The sequence below is a fragment of the Bombus huntii genome, unplaced genomic scaffold, assembly GCF_024542735.1.
Source record: "Bombus huntii isolate Logan2020A unplaced genomic scaffold, iyBomHunt1.1 ctg00000059.1, whole genome shotgun sequence".
In the NCBI taxonomy this organism is placed as follows: Eukaryota; Metazoa; Arthropoda; class Insecta; order Hymenoptera; family Apidae; genus Bombus; species Bombus huntii.
This window is the reverse complement of record NW_026099320.1, coordinates 502,201-525,010: the sequence shown is the minus strand read 5'-3', so window position 1 is coordinate 525,010 and position 22,810 is coordinate 502,201. Positions and strand designations below refer to the sequence as shown.

The 22,810-nt window shown below is 34.2% G+C and overlaps 2 long non-coding RNA genes across 4 annotated transcripts; one reads left to right on the top strand and one right to left on the bottom strand.

The window, feature by feature from the left end:
* Positions 1–1,907: 1,907 nt before the first annotated feature.
* Positions 1,908–3,926, top strand: LOC126875891 (uncharacterized). The gene is made up of 3 exons (XR_007693748.1): positions 1,908–2,236; positions 2,468–2,614; positions 3,674–3,926. It is a non-coding gene; the product is annotated as an uncharacterized LOC126875891 (long non-coding RNA).
* Positions 3,927–14,457: 10,531 nt separating this feature from the next.
* LOC126875884 (uncharacterized) lies at positions 14,458–18,288 on the bottom strand. 3 transcript variants are annotated; one of them, XR_007693739.1, is made up of 5 exons: positions 18,126–18,288; positions 15,281–15,372; positions 15,019–15,163; positions 14,794–14,959; positions 14,458–14,727 (listed from the first exon to the last, which is right to left on the bottom strand). It is a non-coding gene; the product is annotated as an uncharacterized LOC126875884 (long non-coding RNA). The 3 variants fall into 3 exon arrangements; XR_007693740.1 differs by having other exon boundaries at positions 14,794–14,934; positions 15,006–15,163; positions 18,126–18,287; XR_007693738.1 differs by having other exon boundaries at positions 14,794–14,934; positions 18,126–18,286.
* Positions 18,289–22,810: the final 4,522 nt, after the last annotated feature.

The window sequence follows — 22,810 nt, the reverse complement described above, 5'->3', positions numbered from 1 at the left end:
TATTTTATTTACAAATAAGATGTCAAACATTATTTTCTTAATTTTATATAAAATATAAAAAAAGGATTTATATGTTTATGATACCAAACATACTTTTACATGAATATAACGAAAACTAAGACCGAGCATTCGTATCTATAAGAAAATGTTGTTCAGAATCATGATCTCACGATATATTTCAAGGGCATCGAAATCGATGAGCAAGTAGCTCTTCGACAGGTTCACCTGCTCTAATAATGACATTTCATTAAATTTTTAAGACGTCGTATTAAGAAAACGAAAATTTGTTATGCCTATGAAGCGGAGATACACGTTCGCATAACACCGAAGTTATCTTTTTCAAAAAGCACTTTTTAGTTATGACTGATCAGAGAATATTTTCAATCGGAGAAAGGTTCATGCAAATTGAGCATTGAGCATGAGTCTGTACCATTCAGATTTCTATATAACATAACAATACTAAAAAATATGAAAGCAGAAGAACCGATTAAACACCGTATGAATTTGGACATTATTTTAGAAAATGAAAATCATCGAAATGTAGATAGAAGCGATATGCTTAATGAAATAAAAATATTTTGTGACATATACAGTAAAAATTTGTTGTATATAACAGCAATGCAATGTTCGAATATGATACATAAAATTAAGGATTTATTTTCCAATTTTATGTTACTTTAAGAATATTACTAATTATTCCAATCGCTTCTGCAGGGCGTGCTTTCTCTAGATTAAAATTAATTAAAAATTATATACATACTACTATGTCTCAGGGAAGACTATCTAATTGATTATTTAATTTGAATAAGTTATGTGAAAATTGAAATTACGAAGATATAATTATTGATTTTGCACGAAACAAAGCGAGAATAATAAACTTTATGAAATAATTGTACCTCACTAAGTTTCAAAATAATAAACATTTCAGATACGGGTATTTTTGTTAATATGTACTCAATCATCGAGTCATTATTTTGTTATTATTATTACTAAAAACTTTATAATTAGAATAGGAATAAATTTTCGTCAAAGAAAGTTATGAGCTACAGAGGTACATGTCTTTTCTGTTTCTAATTTGTAATGCTATACATGTGTATAATAATATTATTTTGTCAGAGCGAGACTTTTAAATATAATGTATGTAAATATGTAATTTTAAAAATAAGATTTTGTTTACAAAAACTGTTTGTTATAGGACTAGAAACATTCTCGAGGACGTAAGGTTCTAAACAAACGTTCTCCTTTCTTATTGAATGTCAGAGATAGGGATACCTGACACGAAATATCAAGGTCTAATATCGACAGTCAATAAGGAATAACGAATAAAATTTTATTAGCTATTAGATTTTCATACCTTATTCATTTTTCTTCCTTTAGGAAAGACATTTCTTCTTCCGTTTTTATTCAAAATTATTATTTGCAATTGATTTTAGAGAAAAACTTTCCATTAGTCTATTTGCAATAAAAAGATCCTTCCCTTATGAATCTTATGAATCGATTTGCAACTGACAACTAAATTGTAATGAAAGAACATAATGAACGATAAATCCAAATTCGTAATCTAGAATATTGTATTACTGTTACGTGTTTTGAATGTAGGTACACACACATGTAATATATTTTGGATATGCACACATTTATATATTTTATTTTATATACATTTACATATTTTAACATACTATTTACACATAAAATTTCGCATTATAATAATCGTTATATATAGTAATCGATATTAAAATAATTATTAAATATTTGTTTAATTAATCCTAAAATAGAAGTAGAATTATGAAAATGTTAACAAAAGAATTACGTTTAGATTTCATAAGCATATCGCAAAGTGACCGATTTAACCAGCGATCGTACAGAGGTCCCACATGTAGTCCTGAAGTATAACCAATCAGCAAACAACGCTACCTCGTCGTCGACATTATATCATGCTAGCGCATCATCATAGAGTTCAGTACTGTTTAATCTGTTGAGATAAATGTCATGTTGGTATGATCACTAGTTCCTACATGCGAAGTTGGTACGACTTCTAACGACGCCCTTTTGTTTTGGCTTCTGCCACGTGTTAATTATCTGAGAGTATCCGGTGTGTTCATATGGCTGTACATGGTGGTGAAATACAGAATATAAAAACTGAATCTGTGTGAATCAATTAAATATCGAACTCCAAAACCTATTTAATAACAGGGGTAGTGCAGTAACCGAAATGGAAATTATTCTACATGCAAAAGTAAGTCGTAATAACAAATACAGTTTTCTTCTTTTATATTTTTTGTATTTTTACTGCATTTTTGATTTTCATATACATAACCGTCTTTCATTAAAAGAAGAATTTAATTTCTGAAGGATTTTTCATACAAATTTGAATAATAACTGCTATTTTTGTTGTCTTATTTCAACCTTTGTCCTTGTTTGGGCTACTGTATCGCTTATTTCTTTTTAATGTTTGCATTGTTCATAGGCTGTACTAATTTTGTGTAAGTAATTTAGAAATATATGAGGTCTTGCAAATCAAATAATTTGATGTAGGAAATTCTTGATTTTCATAAAATAGTTCTGAACTGCTATGACTGCGTGGAAACGAAGAAGTTCGGAAATGAAATATAGAGTAAGTAAACTTCTTCGCAATCGTATGTTGAGAGAATACGGTACATGTTTCATTTCTCCTTTCGTATGATCTTCTTGTAGACTAATCATGTTTCTTCTAATAATCTTTTATTTCACGTATCTGATTGGCCACAATTTTTTAAGAATAAATTTTTATAAATTTCTTTTTTGTTAAAGTTATTTTTTCTTTTTTAATTTATCTTTTATTACAGACTGTCACATTTCAATAAGAAAAGTTCTATTTATTTAATATTATTTATGTTTATTTCTACATAGAATTATTTATGGCATATTTATACTTAGGCTAAGTCTTTAAATTTGTTGGTTACTGCAAAACAAACATAACAAAGTATTTAAGTTGTTCTTAGATTATTATAATTTGTGAATTTGTCTGAATTGCTATTCTTCTATGATAAAATGATCTTAGCTTAATGCTGCTTTTGCTTTTTAATAAAATTTGTCAGTCCTTGTAACTATTTTTCTTTGTCAGAAAAAAAATCACCATCCTATTGTTGTTTTTTAATGAATTTTGTTGTAAATTCTTAATATTATCCAATATATTTTTCTTACACATATTATACATTTTGTTTTCATCTGTTTTGTATTTTATGCTATTTTCTGCATTCACTGATCGTTCCTGTCTCCCAGCTACTCTAACTTTGATTATCCTTTTAGTTATTAATAGCAGTTTCATATGCAAGAAACTTTAATTATTTTTTTCTATATTTTTAGCATATTTATATACTTCACTATAAGTAGATTATTCTATTCTTTCTTTCTTTTATCCAGCAAGTATTTGTGTTATTTCTTCTATTATTGTTCAGTTTAAATTTATTATTATTTCTGTACCATCGGCTTCATAACTCTATTTGAGTTTATTATGTGTGTATTACTTTTTGCAATGTTTTCCTGTCTAATTATGAGTTCTCCCATGTTTGCCAGTTTTAACATGTAGTTTATGCCTCATTTTATTATTTTGTGTTCCAAGACTATTCCTATTGCTTTTAATCACATAATCTGGCATTACATGGTATTTCAGTATGTATAATATTCTTTTTAGGAAATGTGTTTGTGTTTTATCTATTCTTGTTGAGTAGTGGAGAACCCATATTCTTATACCATATACCTACACTGTGTATGGTTGACTTTGTCTTTATGTCAGATTACCATTAAAGCATTAATTTCTGTCCATAACATGAATGTTTTCGCTATAATATAAGTTGGGTTATATATATTTTTCCACTCGTACAAAATACCAAAAGTTGCCTTTGCCAAATCAATTTATATATTGATCACTACTTGTGAAACAATTGATCACTAAACTCAAAACTATTATTTTTCGTTCTCATATTCATTTTCATATTCATGAAATAACATTAGAGGATACAAACAATGACCAGAAAAGAGTGATGCCCTCAAACAAAGTTTAATCTATTTATGTTCAATTTCATTTTGGGTTCTTCTACTTTATCTCTTATTTACAACCTTTTTATAATAATAGTTTTTCCTCTCTTTTCTTCTTTTAATTTGTCTGACTCTTCTATTACCTCACTTTTTTTTGTTAGTTTGCTTCTTTCTTTTGCCCATTTTGCTTTGTTCATCTGCTCATTTTCTTTTCTTTTCTCCTACCTTTTTCTATATTCTGGTATCTTTCTATTATAATATAAAATCTCTCTTAATTAATGATAAATTTTTCTTACCTTCTTTAATTTGTCTTTCATATTCTTTGTTCCCTTCAACATTATATGTACTTTCTGTAGGATTTAAGGTTTGATTTAAAATCATTTCTTCATTTCCTTTTTTGTATAACTTATTTTCCTTGCTCCTACTTGTTATTTGTTTTTTGTCTTCTACTGCTATTTTACACTTTGTAATTTATTTTAGTGACCTTTCTCTTATGTTTCTTTCTTATTGTTATGGTTACCGCTGCCCTCTCGAGCTTCTTTTATTTTGCTATAGTTTCCTAACGTCTGTCTTACTTTTTCTTGATTTTTTACTAAATTCACTGTCAGAATTTGTATTTTCTTGTTTTCCTTTTATTACACTCTATATTGTTTCCTTAATGTCAATGGCATGAATTTTGCAATTTGGCCAATTGTGGAAATTTACAACTAAACATGAAAAACAATTAAATAACTCCGGAAATCAATGTATCTGAAATTTTCTTTCAAACCTTACTTTTCATACCATATTCAAGTGTAATTGTGAAATCAATTTTAATTTTTATATCCTTATTTTGCATTATACATCATATATATATATATAATTCTTTGTATCATAATAATATAAAGAAATGACATTTTGATAAATAAACTAAGGAAAATGACTACTATTTTTGATATTTATATATGAATATATATTATTTTGTCATGAAATTCAATGCACACCTCAATTTAAACAAAAAAAGAAAAGGATGTAGAATTTGTTACAAAAGCGGAAATTTTTCACATTTATGCTCCAGGCATGAAACCCATGATATTTTCTCTTCACTTTTTAATTATATTTCCAATTATTTCGATTTTTCTAAATGCCCTTTCACGCATTTTTGCACACGCTATCTTTCCCTTGTTACTATTTCTGTTAGAATGTTAAATTATCTGTTAAAATATTACATTGCCTGTTAAAATTTAAAAAATTGAAAAAAAGTCTGTTAAAATTCATTTTTTAGGAAATTTGAAGAGTTCTCGTTGCCAGAAATTTAAGGTGAATGGATTTTGTGATATTCAGGCAAACTGACTCCCGAGTAAGATAAAACTTCATAAATTCTTTCCTATGGTGCTTTGGTAAGTTCGTTTCTTTATTCGCTTTTAATTATGGAATGCATTATACCATTTAAAGAAGGTGATAAACTCCATGTATGCGTTATGTTTTCTATGCGTTATTTAAAATTACAAATGAAAAGAATACGTTTCATTTTTGTTTTGTTATATACATATTTGTATTAATGGGATCATAATTCTTGGGATCATACGATACCAATATTCTGTTTTGAGTGAACCCAAAAAGAAAACAGTTTACCTCACGACGTTTATGAGGTTGAAATTCTGAAGGTAGGTCTCTTTTATCTTTTCTTGTGGTTCTTACAGCTGAGACCTTTGGATTTTAACTCGTAAACAAGTTCGCTTAATGTGCGATTTATAAATATTTACATAGAACTGTCCAGTCAATAAAGTTGTTTTCTTCCTGAAAGGATAAACTGGCACGGTCGAATTACGATTAAATTCTTAGCTCGCGTGCTAACGTCGAAATATCTGCACACGCGAGGTTTTTGAATAATTTCTATCGAATTCATTTTCTTTGAAGATTCTCCACCGGTACAACATTTTGGGACCAACATTTATATTTGATAAAATATTACCAACGCTACCGTATAACATGGCTAAGCGCAAAGCAAAGATAACTTTTATATTATCATTGTTTGAATTGTATGTATTGGGAGAAAGATTATTTATTTCCATTATTACCTTCTTCCCTAACCAATGCCTCATTTTCTTTCATAAATACAAATTTAATAGATCGGCAATAAAATATTGACGAGGGTTCAGATTTTGACCACAGCACTTAATTATATTCATCTAAAAAGCAAATACAAACAAAAGCAATTACAAACAAAAGTTCTGTTTCAGATGAACTTTGTGTAAAGTGACTTGGAATCCAGCTTTAACTGGTTTAAAACATGCATGGATTATACTCTTCGCTATTCCTAGGACATTTACAAATTATTGTGTTTGTCCTTCTCAAGTTAGAAATTCCACTTTTTGTGAAAACGCTATTGTAATTATCCGAAAACAGTTTATTTAACATTATTTGGCGTCCTTTAGCCTTGTGCCTATTCGTTTCTATACATGACCAACATATTCTTTCTTTTAAACAACAATGTCTTCGTATGGATTAATGTCTTTATGTGTTTCGCTATCTCCATCTCCAATACATGTACTATACTTGGCATGATGTTTCTTTCCTGATCTCATAAACATTTCTGTGATGACATAAGTTTCCACTTTATCAGCACTGATATGGTTTATAGTGCAATTATCTTTGTCACCTTCATACTAATCATTGTACTGTTCTGTGCCCGTTTTATTCTCCCATGCAACGCTGCAAGATTGGGAAACCTAGATTTTACAATTATATCAAGCACATTCTTACTGTGTTTCCCGAGGAGTGTAGCAAACCCGAACGAAAAATTCAATTCTCTCATTTTCCTGGCGTTCTCTCTTCCGAAACGCTAACTTTTATTCTGTCTTTTTCGGTAGCTCTCGAAATTGGACGATTAGATACCCGTAAGACAACAGAATGTAAATTTTCCGGACAGCCATAGTATCTATTGATAGCCGATCCCTGAAAAATATCCATTAGCCCACAAAATAAATTTATCTTTTCCATTCCGTTCTCTAAAAGTCGCCAACACAATCCTGCGATTTATTTCAGATGACTTTTGGTATGGATTGGCATTGCCAATTAGTGGAGATGAGTTGAAAAATTTCATCCAGTACTCACACTTACTTGCAATTTTGGAACCTAAGCCGCGGTTTCTGGTTCTAGAAGATTGAATTTGCTTTTGCAATTCTTGCAAATAACACTAGTCGCTATCATCGAAAATACAGCAACAAAGTTCAAGATATATTAACTAAGATCACTTGCAAACACTTCATTGTTATCTCTATTTTACAATTTTTTAGTTGATACGCTTGTTATTCGGTTCAGCAACGTGTATCATTCGAGTTACAGTTGATGTACACGCAGAACGCCATATTAGACCTGATGCAATTTTCGTGAACCCATCTGCTGCTATATACGTACTGCAGCTAGTTCTCATTACGAACGCTATCGCTATAAGGTTCATTTCATATCAAGCATTCTGTGCAAAGCAACAGTAATGTGTAATGTTGCCAATATTGAATCGCTTCTTTAAGAGGAAGGCATTCGAGATAGATTGCTTTCATCTTTGATTCTGTTTGGTTTCAGTTTTCTTGAGAAGTACGCAACCGGGTGCAACATACCGTTATCTTGGGGTTGTTTTAAAACGGCTCCTAAACCATCACCATTTGCATCTGTATAAATGAATATTTCTTTGTTTTGCTCATATGTTGCTAGAGCCGGACTTGAACAGACATATTCCTTGATCCTCTGAAATGATTTCTCACATTCTTCATTGCAGATGAATTTGACATTTTTCCTTAATAAGTTATGAAGTGGTTCCAGGAGTTTGCAGGCATCTTCCATAAATTTATAATAAAAATTAATTTTCCCCATTAATTGTCTTACATTCTTTTTTGTTCTTTGGGCGTTCCAGTTCGCCCAAGTCAAGAAATGTTTTTTCGGCTTTCAGCCCTTTTTTTCTCTTTTCCAAATCGCTTTCTTCCTTCCTTTAAATTTTTTAATCCTTTTTTCTCTTTTTCTCTTTTTCTAGCTATCTGCACGATAGGCTAATCATGTCCACACATAGTTTGTTTCTACAATGTTTAATATAAAGAGAATGTCCCGCGAATGTGTACGAGAACATATGCCCAGCGAAGTGCACTGGTACCGATTCTCTAAACTGATAGATTCAAACGGACTTGAAGTGACTTGACGACTAGGCAGATAGAAAGGAGCACGGTGTTATCGTTCGACGCTCTCTTAAAGTAGGCCGCGGGACGACCATGCAATTTCAAAAACTCGTCGTTCTGTCGATCACCCAATGCAACCCATGTCTTCATGACTTCAGCAGTGAGTGTTGGAGTAAGACGCCTTATCAGTGCATCGGTTGGCAAAACAGTTAAAAGACGCTTTATGAGAGATCCAAACATTCTGTTGATGGTGTGCATGAATATATAGGCTCCAAGACAGACGACAACGATACGAACTACAATAAGCTAAGTCTATGAAGGGAAGCTAAACGCCACGATTAAATTTTACAGATAACTCACACTTCATGGACATAACCGGAATAAGTTGCGATACGACGTAAGAGATCATATAATTAATCTAATGAGCAGTGCTAGTTAGTTAAACCATCAGTCCTCAACATTTATGCAAATTTCATGTACCCATGTTCTCGTTCGACCTGGCTTTTACATTGTTCCGAGATGATTGTTACAGTGTTCCCTCTTTTCTTTGTTTTTTTCTTTACTCTTTCCTTTGCTTGGCAGATAGATTTGATTATTATTTGATTATATAAATATAAATGCTGAAGGCTTTGCATCCTTAGACATCACTGATAGCGTTCCTACGTCCTTAGAAGTGAATAGTAGCGTTTCTACCTCTTATGATAATAGGGCTTACTACACAATGTTGATCGCCTGTTGGTCTGTTGGATCCTCTTGTATTATTCTTTTATTTTATTATTGCTTAGTTCGTTCCTTTCGGCTTTGAATGAACTTTCGGTTTTACATCTCTTACATCTCTTTTCCACTCTATTCTATTGCACTACCTTGCTAATTTTACCTCTAAAAACTAAAAGTAGAAACTACAAATTAGCAACTAACGACTAAAAAACTATTGCAACTTTGGTCTTTAGCCTCCTTGCTGTGCATCCTTCCTGTCGTTTGCCCTTCTCTTCTCTATTATTGCCTTCAGTTCTGTTAAACCTTCTCCAGTCTCATTTAGCGTTTTTCCTATGTCCTTTGGTCCTCCCGTTATTTCACATTCTTCTATTACATGCCTCAGGTCTTCTTTCCTTCTACATAGTCTGCATCTTTATCTCCCTCTTCTTTCTAGTATTCCCTTGCTTTGATCTCGTTTCCGCATCTGAATCTTGCCAGTATTTTTCTGTCCTTCCACTTCATCCTCCCTTCTAAGTATTTTGGTAATTTTTCTTTGGTTATGTTTCTGTAGTGTATATTATACTTGGATTCCTTTATCCTTTTCTCCCTCTCTTCTGCTTCTTCCTTTCTTCTTTCTTCTATAATTTGGTCTGCTGTCATCTTTTCTTATTCCTCTCCTGTTTCTATCTGTATCCTTCCCATTCTCACATCTTCTAGTCCCTTCTTTCTCTTTCTTGTTCTTTTCCCTTCATGGCCATGAGGTGGGATGTCGTGATAGGTGCGGAAGAAATACTCAGATGTATTCAACAATCAATATTTATTAACAGTAATATTTTTCATATATTCGTCGAAACATTCATACCAAGCTCTTGAACTTTCACGCAATCCATATAACGCTTTTGATAATTTACATACTTTCCCGCTTTTATCGTCGTAACCTATAGGTTGTTTTACAAATACTTCCGATTTTATAGTTCCGTTTAAGAAAGCTGTTTCTACATCCATTTGCATAATCGTCAAACCATATTGACAACAATAAGATAGTAATAACTTCAACGTTTGCATTTTTGCTACTGGAGAGTATAAATCTTCCAGTACTTCTTTTTGTTGGAAGCCTCGAACAACTAGTCGCGCTTTCTTACGATTATCAGATTTATTCGTATATATCCATTTCAAGTCTAATACTTTTTTGTCTTTTGGTTTTTCTACTAATTGCCAGGTCTTATTTTTCATTAAACTATTCATTTCTCGATCCATTGCTTCTTTACATGAACCGCTGTCATCTCCACTTAAAGCTTCTTCATAGGTTTCATAGGACTGTGTGCACTAACTATATTCACATAAATGAAATATGAGCTCGTTTGACCATATCTTTGAGGTTTCTTTCTTTCCCGTCCTGACCTTCTCAAATTACTTTCTGTGTCCTCAAGTTTTTCTTCTGATTCGTTACTTAAATTTCTCTCCTTTTTTATTGCAACCTGCTCGACCTTTTCGTTTACATCCGAATGTTCGTCAAAAACCTTTTCTGTCTCATTGCCTGGTCCATCTTCTCCTCGAAATCCTACTAAATTATCATCTTCACCTATAAATTCTACGTGTCTTGCAATTACAATTTTATTATTAACTAGTATCCTATATCCATTGTTTTCATAACCTACAAGTATCCCAGTGTCTGCTTTTTTGTCCCATTTCGAATTTCTTTTAACTTCGGGTATTCTTACGAAAACTCTACTTTCGTACAATCTTAAATTATTTATATTCGGTTTCCTTTTTAAAAATATTTCAAATGGTGTTTTATTTTCATATGTGTTTGTAACGGTTCTATTTTTTAAGTACGCCGCGGCTCTAACTATTTCCGGCCAATATTTAATATTCAGCTTTGAATCATGTAATAAGCATCTAGCGGAATTCATGATTGTTCTATTGTAGCGCTCAGCTGTTCCATTTAACTCGTGAACATAAGGTGGGCATGGTTCTACGACAATTCCCTTTTCCCTAGTTAGATTGTACATGCTTTTGTTCATATATTCTTTTCCATTATCGTATCTTAATCTCTTTATCTTTTTACCAGTAAGATTTTCGACTTTGTTTATGTAATCAAAGAAGCAATTGTAAACTTCACCTTTTGATTTCAAAGTATAAATCAATGCACACTTACTGTAGTCATCTATAAATGTCAAGAAATATTTGGATCCATCAAACCCGGTATTATTATGAGGTCCATTTAAATCGGTATGTACTAATTCTAAAATCTCGCGTGCTCTTCTACGGTTATTTTGGAAGGGTACATTTCTACATTTTTAGCATGAGATTCTTGCCTTTCAATGTAACTACTTATCTTATATAAACCATGATCTTTGAATGCTATCCCTATCAACTTTCTGTATTTGTTATATATCTTTAAAGTATTTCCTGCTGAGACTATCTTATTTTCATTCGTTACTCTCGCATAGCTAATTAAGTTATTATCCATTTCTTTCACGTAAAATACATTAGACATTGTAATTTTAATCCTCCTTTTGTTTACTTCAAAGTAAGTTAAAATTTTTCCGACTTTTGTTTCTTTTAGAATTCTACCGTCTCCTAACTTCACATTTATCGGGTTTTTTAAATTTTCGTACTCAACAAAATAAGAGTCATTATTTATAATGTGATCTGAACATCCACTATCCAATATCCAATCTATTTTTCGCGTATCGCTAGTACATACCGTAATTTCATTTTTATTATTTTCGCGCTCTACTCTCGTTAGGAAAGATCCAATTTCTTTGTCGTCGTAGCCCTCGTTGTGTGAATAATTTGCGTCGTGTTGACTTGCCTCGTAGTAGCGTTGTTGCCGGCCTCTGCTTTGTCCTCGTTGGCCAAATCCTCGTTGGCCGTATCCTCGTCTTCTTTGGCCAAAACTTCGTCCGCCGCGACCCCTATTCTACTGCGGCTGATACGCACCTCCTTGCTGTTGTGTTCTTCCATTGTTTGCGCCATTGTTTCCGCCTCTATACGTGTTTGTGCAATTTTTTGCCATGTGACCGTACTTTCCACAGCCATAGCACTTTATGTCCTTTTTTTCGGCTGTAAATACATTTGACTTTGTTCTATCACTTTCTTTCTTGCTACGCGTTTCCCACATTATAATTTTATTTTTCAAAAATTCACAAGTCCGATCACTTTCTTTCACTGAGTCGATTAAGTCACCAACATAGCTCAATGATTCTGCTAGTGCTTTCAGCATGTAGTCGAGTTTTTCACGTTCGTTTGCATTTGCACCGGCACTCTTCAATTCATTGATAGTTTTTTCAAATTCCGTGAAAAATGAATTTGATTCTTCAAAGTCTTTCAACCTCATCATGCCTAGTCTACTTCTTATACAAATTTGCACTGCTGTTGATTCCTTCATATACATCTCATCAAACTTTTGCATTATTTTTAAAGCAGTGTCTTGATCACCAACAAATTCTAATTGCTCATTCGTTATACTACTATAGATGTAGTTCATCGCCCATTGATTCTTTTCATCCCACTTATCTTGCGCATCCGTGTCCATTTTCTCTCGTGTAGCCGGTTCATAACATTTTTTACACTTTAGATACATTAATATTCTTTTCTTCCACATTCTGTAATCGCGTCCATCGAATATTTGAACCTTAATTTCGTCGTCCCTTGGCATCTTGATTCGTTTTCTATATTCACACCTTTTTTTTTTTTCAAAAAATAATTCTCTTTATTATCCAAAATCTTTTTATTTGTTCTACTAATAGCCTTTTTATCTCTTCAGAACTTATTTCCAATTTTTTATTCCTTTTTATAAATCGACTTTTATACATTCACTCCCGGTTACACGTGGTTCCATAACCTTAAATCTCGGCAACCACGATCTTCTACCATGTTGAGAATTGTGGATCTTTGAAGCCGAAATAATGTTATAGGAACATTAAATGTATATTGACAGTTATTACTAAAATAATGATATATTTATTACATGAACGATTCTATATATATTTATCGATACACACTTGCACGCGTCTCAGAACCTTCTACACCCGACTCTTCATCGACGACTCTTAACCGACTGACTGTTTACATTCCTTTGTTTCGAGACGCTGCGCACACACACATACTTCCACACACTGATATATACATATAAGTATTTCTACTACTTAACTCAGTCCAGCACAGAAAATTACACATATCTCAACAGCCTTATATTTTGATCTATATCCCGTCTTAGCCGCCCATCGAGGATTGATGAGAAAATGCGGCCTAGAATTGGGCCGATCGTAATTGGTCGCCAGTTCTCGACCATATTTCCATCTTTATTAGCCTTTGGTATTAAGGCTGTCCTATTTTCCTTCCACGCGGTCGGAAAATAGGAACTATACCATAATATATTTGTCGGAGATGAAAGAACACCGGAGCCTTTGGAATTTTGGATAATCCCACAACATTGTAACCTAGAGTCTACTATAGCTGTAATTGAACAATTGTAGTTATTCAATCCGATTGTAATTGTTCGAGAGTTGTGATAATGAGCTTGGGCTCGAGGCGACAGTCAGTCGCCGAACGTAGCCGCGGTCACAGGATGAACGCTTTGTCTAACAAAGGCATGGAATAATTCTATAGCTCTCCTTAAGAAGGAAATAGCTGTAACACTCGACAGTAAACGTTCCAACGGTCCCTGCCCCGTAGCTCGCCACACGCAGACCCTGTTCTTCGAGTAAGATGATCGAGTAAGATCGATCGTATATATATATGTAACTATGCACTAAATTTGAAACGTATGCGATGTATTGAAAGTTTTAAAAGTTTCTTTCAAGTTTCAGATATTTAATCTAAATTAGAGATATATTAGTAAAACATGAAATGAAATATATATATTTACATTATAATTTTTAAACATATTCGTATTTTTAAACATCATTAAGTAAATTTCTAAATAATTAAGAATATACTGCTTCTTATTAAATAGGTACGAAATGTTTTTATTAGCGAGAAGCTATTAAAAGTGATGGTTGACAAATTGTATCGATATACCACAAGTTGACGAAGTATACCAGTAATAATTTAACAAAGCAAATTCTTCACTGCGATCTTCGAGAGAAATTCCTTGGAATTGGAATTGTTGTAACGAACGCAGCTGCATTTATAACATGCGACATAAGTAAACTCTTTTATATACTAAGCTATTTGATTAATGCTAAGTATGTAAGAAATCTAAAAAGCTTTTAAAATCGTATATTTATCATTGTACTATTGATTTTCCTACCATTTCGAAATGTACAACTTTGAGAGTAATTACTATATCTTCGTTCTTAAATAATGGAGCAGCTAGCGAAAAAAATGAAGGAAAGGCGGAGAAACGATGCAGAATATTCATAACGTGCACGTGATTCATCTGCATGTTTCAGTTTTGTTGTATATTTCACAATCGAACATTTTCTTTTCTCTTCTATCGTACTCTTGTATCTTGTGACGTGACTGTTTCTCGTGGGAGATAAGAGCAAGACGAAATGCGGTTTCTAGCATTTCGCAAACAAAAAAGGACGAAACTGTTCGCTTTTCTTCTGTTTTCTTGTTTTTAAATAGAGATGAAAGATAAAAAGACATATCTACAGAATTTATTCTATTTCCATTACACTATTTTCATCTGAATCAATTGGCTTGCTGAATAAATTCTTCTTGTTTACAGGCATAGCTAATAGAGATTTGGATAGTCTAATATGGCTTATTTTCATTCTTTTTCTTAGCTCTAATACTTTCTTTAAATCTTTCTCGCCAAACCTTATAAATTTAAAATTATTCGCACACTGTAATTCATTATTCCAATTCAATAACATTTCACACTGAGTTGCATTTAAAATATCAGAAATTTCTGAAAAATAAAGGAGGGTTTGTACATCAGGATATATTGAAAATAAATTTGGCTGTAATTCTTTACCTATTCCACGTGTATGATATTCTCCTAGTTCTTTCTACTCTAATTATATGTTCCCTCCTAGCATGCTGTCTACTCCTGTTGCTACCTATAGACCTTTTAATAGTAATTTCTTCCATTTCTTCATCATTTCTTGCTACATACCTTTGGATCAAATATAGAACTATAACTAATCACATCTTTAATGTACAATCTCTGTATCATCATGTGTATACATTTTTGTTTTACCTCCGTTTCTAACAAACTTGCAGTTATCTCTGGAGTATAGGGTCACACGCCTGGAATCATATTGTTTCTGATCCACGATATTTTCTCTCCTATTGAATTCTGTTTTATCAAGCAGGACATTTCTGCCTTCTGTCTATTTGATATTCTGAAACAAAACACATTGTCCATTTCCTTCTTTATTACACAAAAGTATTATATAATCATATAAAATAAATGAAATGTACATAACAAAATCACATAATTTAATAGTAATTGTATTTACTTTTTGGCTTTTTTCGTAATAGCGATAGACTTTCTGCTATTTGGGTGTATCATTTTCTTTGGCTTCAGGAATTCTTTTCTCATTGCAGTGGCCTATAAAAGACAACAAAATAAATTAGTTAAAATATTACCATGGCTATGAATTATTTCGATTATCCTAATCATCAAAACTCCAACTCAGGCTATCCGTTTACTCAATGTATAATCATGCACAGGCGAATCGTCGACAGTATCACACGCTTAGAAGCACTAATAGAGTAGACAAAACATCCTACATGCCACAGCTATCGAAACAATAACCAGATAGCAACGGATAGGCGCCTCTGATATACACCCGACGATAACCGCTTCAGAGGGACTAAAACCTCAGTACAAGAAGTCTCCCAAATCAGCGTTCTATACCTCTTTGTTATAACACCCTGAACCGTCACTCTGTTGGATTCATACAATAAATTTTACCACTATATCTAAAGTTTAATTCTTTAACTTATTTGTGAAACGTTCGAACTGCGACTCGAGGAGATCACCGGTGATTTGTCAATTTCGTGATTTGTTGTGTCTCGTATATGATAACAGCAACGACGGCGACGCCTATCGATAGTAAAAGTAATATCGAAGTATACCTTCCTACCATGACATTTCCGGGCTAACAAACTTCAAAATTGGTTTCTTTTGTTTCAAGATATTTTTAGCTATTTTTTTTTTAATCTTATAATGATAACCTATTTTAAAATGTGCAATGTTTGATAAATGTACATTAGTAAAATTTCATACGAAGAAAGTTTTTGGGAATCCGTATTATATTCAGCGAGCAGAAAACGAAGACTTGACGGAAGTTGACAACAATGGAGATAAAAGTCTTTATCGTAATATTGTTTTTATTGATTTTAACGTCAGATGGAACGGGTTTCGACAGAAAACGATCCACCAAATTTCAAAGAGGTAACGAGCAAACTTCAAGTAAAAACGAGCAGAAGTCAACACCCGATTATTATTATTACTGCGACTCAACAGAGTTTGGAGTAGTATTATACAAAAGATTCCGTATTTGCGTTCTTGTTCGCCGTGCGACATGATAGAAATTGATTTCTCTTCCGCTTGTATCAGATGCGGGATGTTGGTTGTTCCTTTTTCACCGGTCTCGATTATCCTATTTCTCTTTATTCGCCTATTTTTTAAACACAAATATAGATTTTTTACGATTATTTATATTGTTCATGACATCATTTGACGAATTCTTCGAGAACTTCGCAAGGGAACCAAGACATAAATGATATTTAAAATGTTTATAGCAGTTCTGAAGTAAAGAGAAGCGATATTAGTTTGAAATGATGGATCATTTCAATGACTTTATTATTTATTGCCTTAATAGCTATCTACATATTATTTTAGTTGCGTTTTTCTTTTGGATCGGAAATGACTATCCTGTGTTTCGTCAATAATTTGTCTTGCTTCTCTTGGTGCATTTCTAAAAGTAGTATTGACATAAATGAATTTTTTACTGCAAGAGTTAACATCACTTTTTTTGACTTCTCTTTTAGGTTACAAGAGTACAAAGCTATATATAGGCCAAAACATGTATGTATCTTGCGATAAAAGATAAATTTTTATTCAAAACCTACGAGACTGCACGCAGATATTTCAAATTGCAGCGAATATTATCACGAATACTTCGCGTTAAACATGTTATATCTTTTAACATTTTCAGAGACGCGTAAACATCTGCAAGCTATTTATCACTTTATTCGATTTCATATTGTAGCGGCATATGAGTCATAGGACGATGCGAATCGAGAGTAACTCATGTTGTTGTTTTGCCTCGGGGCATTGATACCGTCTCGAGGTACGAAACTTGATAATAAACAAACTCCGGACAGAACAATATCGCCGCTACGCGCAACCGTCAACCGAAGTCGAATTTAAATTCGTTAGAGGGAGATCGTTAGAAGAGTACTGCCGATAGTTTTAAATACATTTGACTACACCAAATATCAACTCGTCTCATCACTATATACACCAACGCGTTTAATCAACCTCCACATAATCGAGAAATGATTTCAAATTTGACCCACGTTTCTATCGACTTCGCTTTCTTCTTTATTTTGGAAGAAATGCACATTCACTATTTATCAGCTAAGCGAACTCGAAACGAATGAAAATTCCCAACCACCACGTAGACCAAAGCCTATCAGCCTTTTCCGAACCTGTAGGTTACAACGAGATTCTTAATTAATTAATTCGTTTCTTACAGGCTACAGAGTCTGAGAATAAAGAATTTTTTTGACCGTTTTGTTACGACCTATGTTAAAACCACATCATAGGAATAAGATAATAATACAGATCGTAATCATTATATATCGGTACATACTATCAATTTGATTGTGCAATTAAATAACATAATATCAAAAGTAATCAAATGTTGGGATACTTTTGCGCGATAGTGTATATGTGTAAAATAATATGATTCTATAAATTCATTCACAATAAATCAAAAACAATGTTGTGTTGCTTATTCTAGTAAACAATCCAACCATTTAACTGTAAGATATTTGGAAAGTTCATGCAACAAGCATACAATATGCCACCCGGAAGGTACCAACTACGTTCCTCTATGAAATTAGTACAAATGTTTCAAGACTTATATATTATTAACATTTCACGCAACGTTTTTATAAGATACGTTAATCCGTAGAAATGACCCGTCGCAGTAAATTTATACATAGATCAGAGTTAGAAAATACAAAAGAACGATATTTTCTCTGAGTATACGAAGTTAAAATGGTGTTGGACGCAAATTAATTGGTTGGAAAGAGGCGCCTTGAAGCGTACTAAAAGAGGTAGCTTACCTCGTTGAAATACCATGGAACGAAACCCTGTTGGGCAATGGGCATTCTGCTGTAGCCTGGAATTCCTTTTGCTCCCGTATTCTTCTTCTGTTTTCCGTGGTTTTTGTTACAACACTCGCGACGTTTTCATTCAAACGAACACACAACGCATAAACGGAGAAAAACAAACGTTGAAGGTTGCGTCGCGTCACGCGAATCACTGACGCTACACTTATACGTTGGAAACAGGAACGAAACCGACGCAGGTGCAACACGGGGCCCGTGAAATGTAAACTATCGAACTACGTATAATAGCACACGAAAGTATTTCTATTGTTTGTATATATATATGTGTGTGTGTTTGTATATTTGTGTGTATATATATATATATATATTTGTGTGTGTGTGTGTGTGTGTGTGTGTGTGTGTGTGTGTGTGTGTGTGTGTGTGTGTGTGTGTGTGTGTTCATATATATATTATAAATTGGTTATATATGTCGGGTCACGATTCGAATTTTGGGCGCGCGACGACTCTTCGTGTGGACTAGCCATCGTTTCACAAAGCCGAGATTTTATTTACACGTATATACAGGTCTATCACTAAGCTTAACAAATAATAAGTACAACTAATAATAAGTCTAACAAACACTAAGCCTAATGAATAATACGATCTACGAATAATTAAATTAAATAATACTATTAGCAATGTTTGAGTTCAAACGAATCCACGGTCACCGGGATAACTCCTTACTAAGCGAAACTAACTTAGACGCAAATGCGATCGTCGAAAATGCTCGATGTATCACTGCGCCAAATACGATAAGGATAGGTTCGACAAAAACAAAGCTAAAATAGTTAGGTTCAACCTTGGCGATTTCGTGTTACGTAAAAACGAGGAAAGAAACCAGACGAAGTTAGATCCGAAATTCAGGGGTCCATTCGTAATAGCCGAGATTTTGGAAGGAGATAGATATACCCTAAAAACCTTAGACGGCAAACGATCATATAAGGACAGACACGACAGACTGAGAAAAATGCCAGAAGGTTGCGTCCCTGCTGAGTTAGACGTCTGCGGTGATGACAACGGCGGTGATAATAACGATGCAAGTACACTGACCTCAGAGGATCATTAACACTGCGTTGTGGTCATAGTAATACACCGAGTGGTTTTATGTGCTTTTGTTGTAACCCGTTGAGTGGGTTGATGTGTTTTTGTTGTAACCCGTTGAGTGGGTTGATGTGTTTTTGTTGTAACCCGTTGAGTGGGTTGATGTGTTTTTGTTGTAACCCGTTGAGTGGGTTGATGTGCTTTTTGTTGTAACCCGTTGAGTGGGGTTACGTGCTTTTGTTGTAATCCGTTGAGTGGGGTTACGTGCTTTTGTTGTAACCCGTTGAGTGGGCTTACGTGCTTTCTGGGTGTAATGCACCCAACGTGGCAATATGATCCAACAAACTGAGGTTCACCGGTGTACGAAATCGAAAATGATCTGTTGTGTCATTACGGTCTGGCTGGCGACTCACAGAACGCACCTAACACTTTGAATACAAATTATAACATTACAAATTCCTATTCTCTTTTATTTTTCTGTTGTCAAACCTCCGAACGAAACTTTGTTATTGCACTGGACCCTTGACTTACTTGGACATTTAGTTAAATCGCAAATAATGTCAGTTGTATCGAATCTAATGTAAGAAATACGATATTTTAGTTACACACGAGGACGTGTGATAGTCAGGATGGCCGTGTCAGAGATGAAAGAACACCGGAGCCTTTGGAATTTTGGATAATCCCGCAACATTGTAACCTAGAGTCTACTATAGCTGTAATTGAACAATTGTAGTTATTCAACCCGATTGTAATTATTCGAGAATTGTGATAATGAGCTTGGGTTCGAGGCGACAGTCAGTCGCCGAACGTAGCCGCGGTCACGGGATGAACGCTTTGCCTAACAAAGGTATGAAGTAATTCTATAGCTCTCCTTAAAAGAAATATTTGTGGCGACACGCGACAGTAAACATTCCAACGGTTTCTGTCCCGTGGCTCGCCACGTGCAGACCCTATTCTTCGAGTAAGATGATTGCCAGATGTCGATGCGTCTCCGCAGTACATGTTCGGCTAGCCCGAGGGCCCGTTATAAATCTTAAGGTTTAGTTAACTAAAGTCCTTCAAACAGACAAACAGTCTTTGTCCCAACTACGGGAAGATAGGGAAGACATATTTTTCAACGAGCGGCGTCTCCCACTAGCAACTTTCCCTCGAGGGCGGCTAGCATCCTTTTCTAACCACCGATATGGAGATTAACCAATTAGCAGCAACACTTTCTGAACGAAGGCTTTTCTCGACGAATCCGATGATCTCGTATCCTTAGACACACCCCGTTATAGTTTTCCTGTGTGGCATCATCGGGACGGGAAAGGCTTTCTCGCTCGCGATCTCATCGATCCAAGAGTAACGCCTTCGCGATATATATATATATATATATATATATATATATATATATATATATATATATATATATATATATATATATATATATATATGTCGGGTTTACATTAGAATTAGGGTTAGGGGCGTGAAACGAATCTTCGTTTGGGTTACACGTTGTCGTTATGCAATAGAGAAGACATTGACTAGTGCAAATACGATTATTATAGAACCGGACAAGTAACCGCGGTAGTTAGGTGCTCGAGATACTAATGACAATGATCCTAGGTTCAATAACGAATCCGCGGTCAACGGGATGACAACAGAACGTACTCACAAAGTCTAAGTCTGAGAGAATAATCACTGATCGCGAAGGCGTTACTCTTGGATCGATGAGATCGCGGGCGAGAATGCCTTTTCCGTCCCGATGATGCCACACAGGAAAACTATAACGGGGTGTGTCTAAGGATACGAGATCATCGGATTCGTCGAGAAAAGCCTTCGTTCAGAAAGTGTTGCTGCTAATTGGTTAATCTCCATATCGGTGGTTAGAAAAGGATGCTAGCCGCCCTCGAGGGAAAGTTGCTAGTGGGAGACGCCGCTCGTTGAAAAATATGTCTCCCCTATCTTCCCGTAGTTGGGACAAAGACTGTTTGTCTGTTTGAAGGACTTTAGTTAACTAAACCTTAAGATTTATAACGGGCCCTCGGGCTAGCCGAACATGTACTGCGGAGACGCATCGACATCTGGCAATCATCTTACTCGAAGAATAGGGTCTGCACGTGGCGAGCCACGGGACAGAAACCGTTGGAATGTTTACTGTCGCGTGTCGCCACAAATATTTCTTTTAAGGAGAGCTATAGAATTACTTCATACCTTTGTTAGGCAAAGCGTTCATCCCGTGACCGCGGCTACGTTCGGCGACTGACTGTCGCCTCGAGCCCAAGCTCATTATCACAATTCTCGAATAATTACAATCGGGTTGAATAACTACAATTGTTCAATTACAGCTATAGTAGACTCTAGGTTACAATGTTGCGGGGTTATCCAAAATTCCAAAGGCTCCGGTGTTCTTTCATCTCCGACTTATATATGTATAAGATTTATAAAATGAATGCTCGGTAAAATGTCTGTGATAAATAATAGCAATTAAAATGGAAAAATTTTTAATTGCATTGCTTCGACTATACATATACATATACTTAATGTGACTTACTTTGTATGAGAAAAATTCTGTTTGTCAATTCGATATCGAGAGCTGATAATGCTAACATACGATGAAACGATAACAGAAGAATCCGAATATTCAGAACTTTTCACGATATATGTTAAATAATATTATGAAATAAATTAAATAATTACCCCGCATTGCTTCCAGCGTACGTGTTCACGATTCTCGGCGAAACCGAATATGGCAGCAGGAAATCAACCAATCACAACTTCGGAAGAAAGTAAAGCGCGGGAAGAAATCGCGGCATCCAGCTTCCTGCGAATCTATTCTCGATCTCGATGTAAGCAGTAATCTTTCGATAATCGTTTTGCAAAATGGCGTGTCTTAAACGAAGTGTATAGTAAAATTCGTATTTGAGAGACGCATAAATAAACGATATCAGGCTATTTCCCGCGAGAAATTCACGTTCGGTTGCAACATAACATGTCACGTATGTATTTTCGTCGAAAACTGATTTCGAGGGACGTGTATATGTGCGTATCAAGTTACTTGGCGAAAGTTCAACGACAGACTGTGACTTTAAAACAGTATGTATGCCTATGTTTGTTGTCCGAGAATTGGAAGAATCTGTCATGTTTTGTTTACGTCGGCTGTAATGGAGTGGTGTTTTTGTCTTGTGGTAACTGAATGTCTCAAACAACAAACTCGAGATTTCAATCGATCTTCGAAAAGAAGTCATACCCATTGGCCTTGGGTGAGTTGTGATTTCATTAACTTTTTAATTCATAATTGATAACATAAGGTTATTGTAAGACCGATGAAAATATGGATAGCAACCAATTGCAATTGAATATCTGGCCTGTCTTGCACTATTGAAATTTTGCAAGTCACTAAAGTTACCAGCATTAATATGTTCCCTTGCACAAGTTTGACGATAAAACAAATGAAATTTTACTATTTGCAAGTTATTTGATTATTCTATTTAACGAAAAATTATAAAATCATAAAATAGAATTCTATATAACCTGTAAATCGTAACTTGTCAATCTACTAGTACATATATTATAAATTGGTAAACTTTTGTGTGTGGGGGAGGGGGTGCTAGATGTAA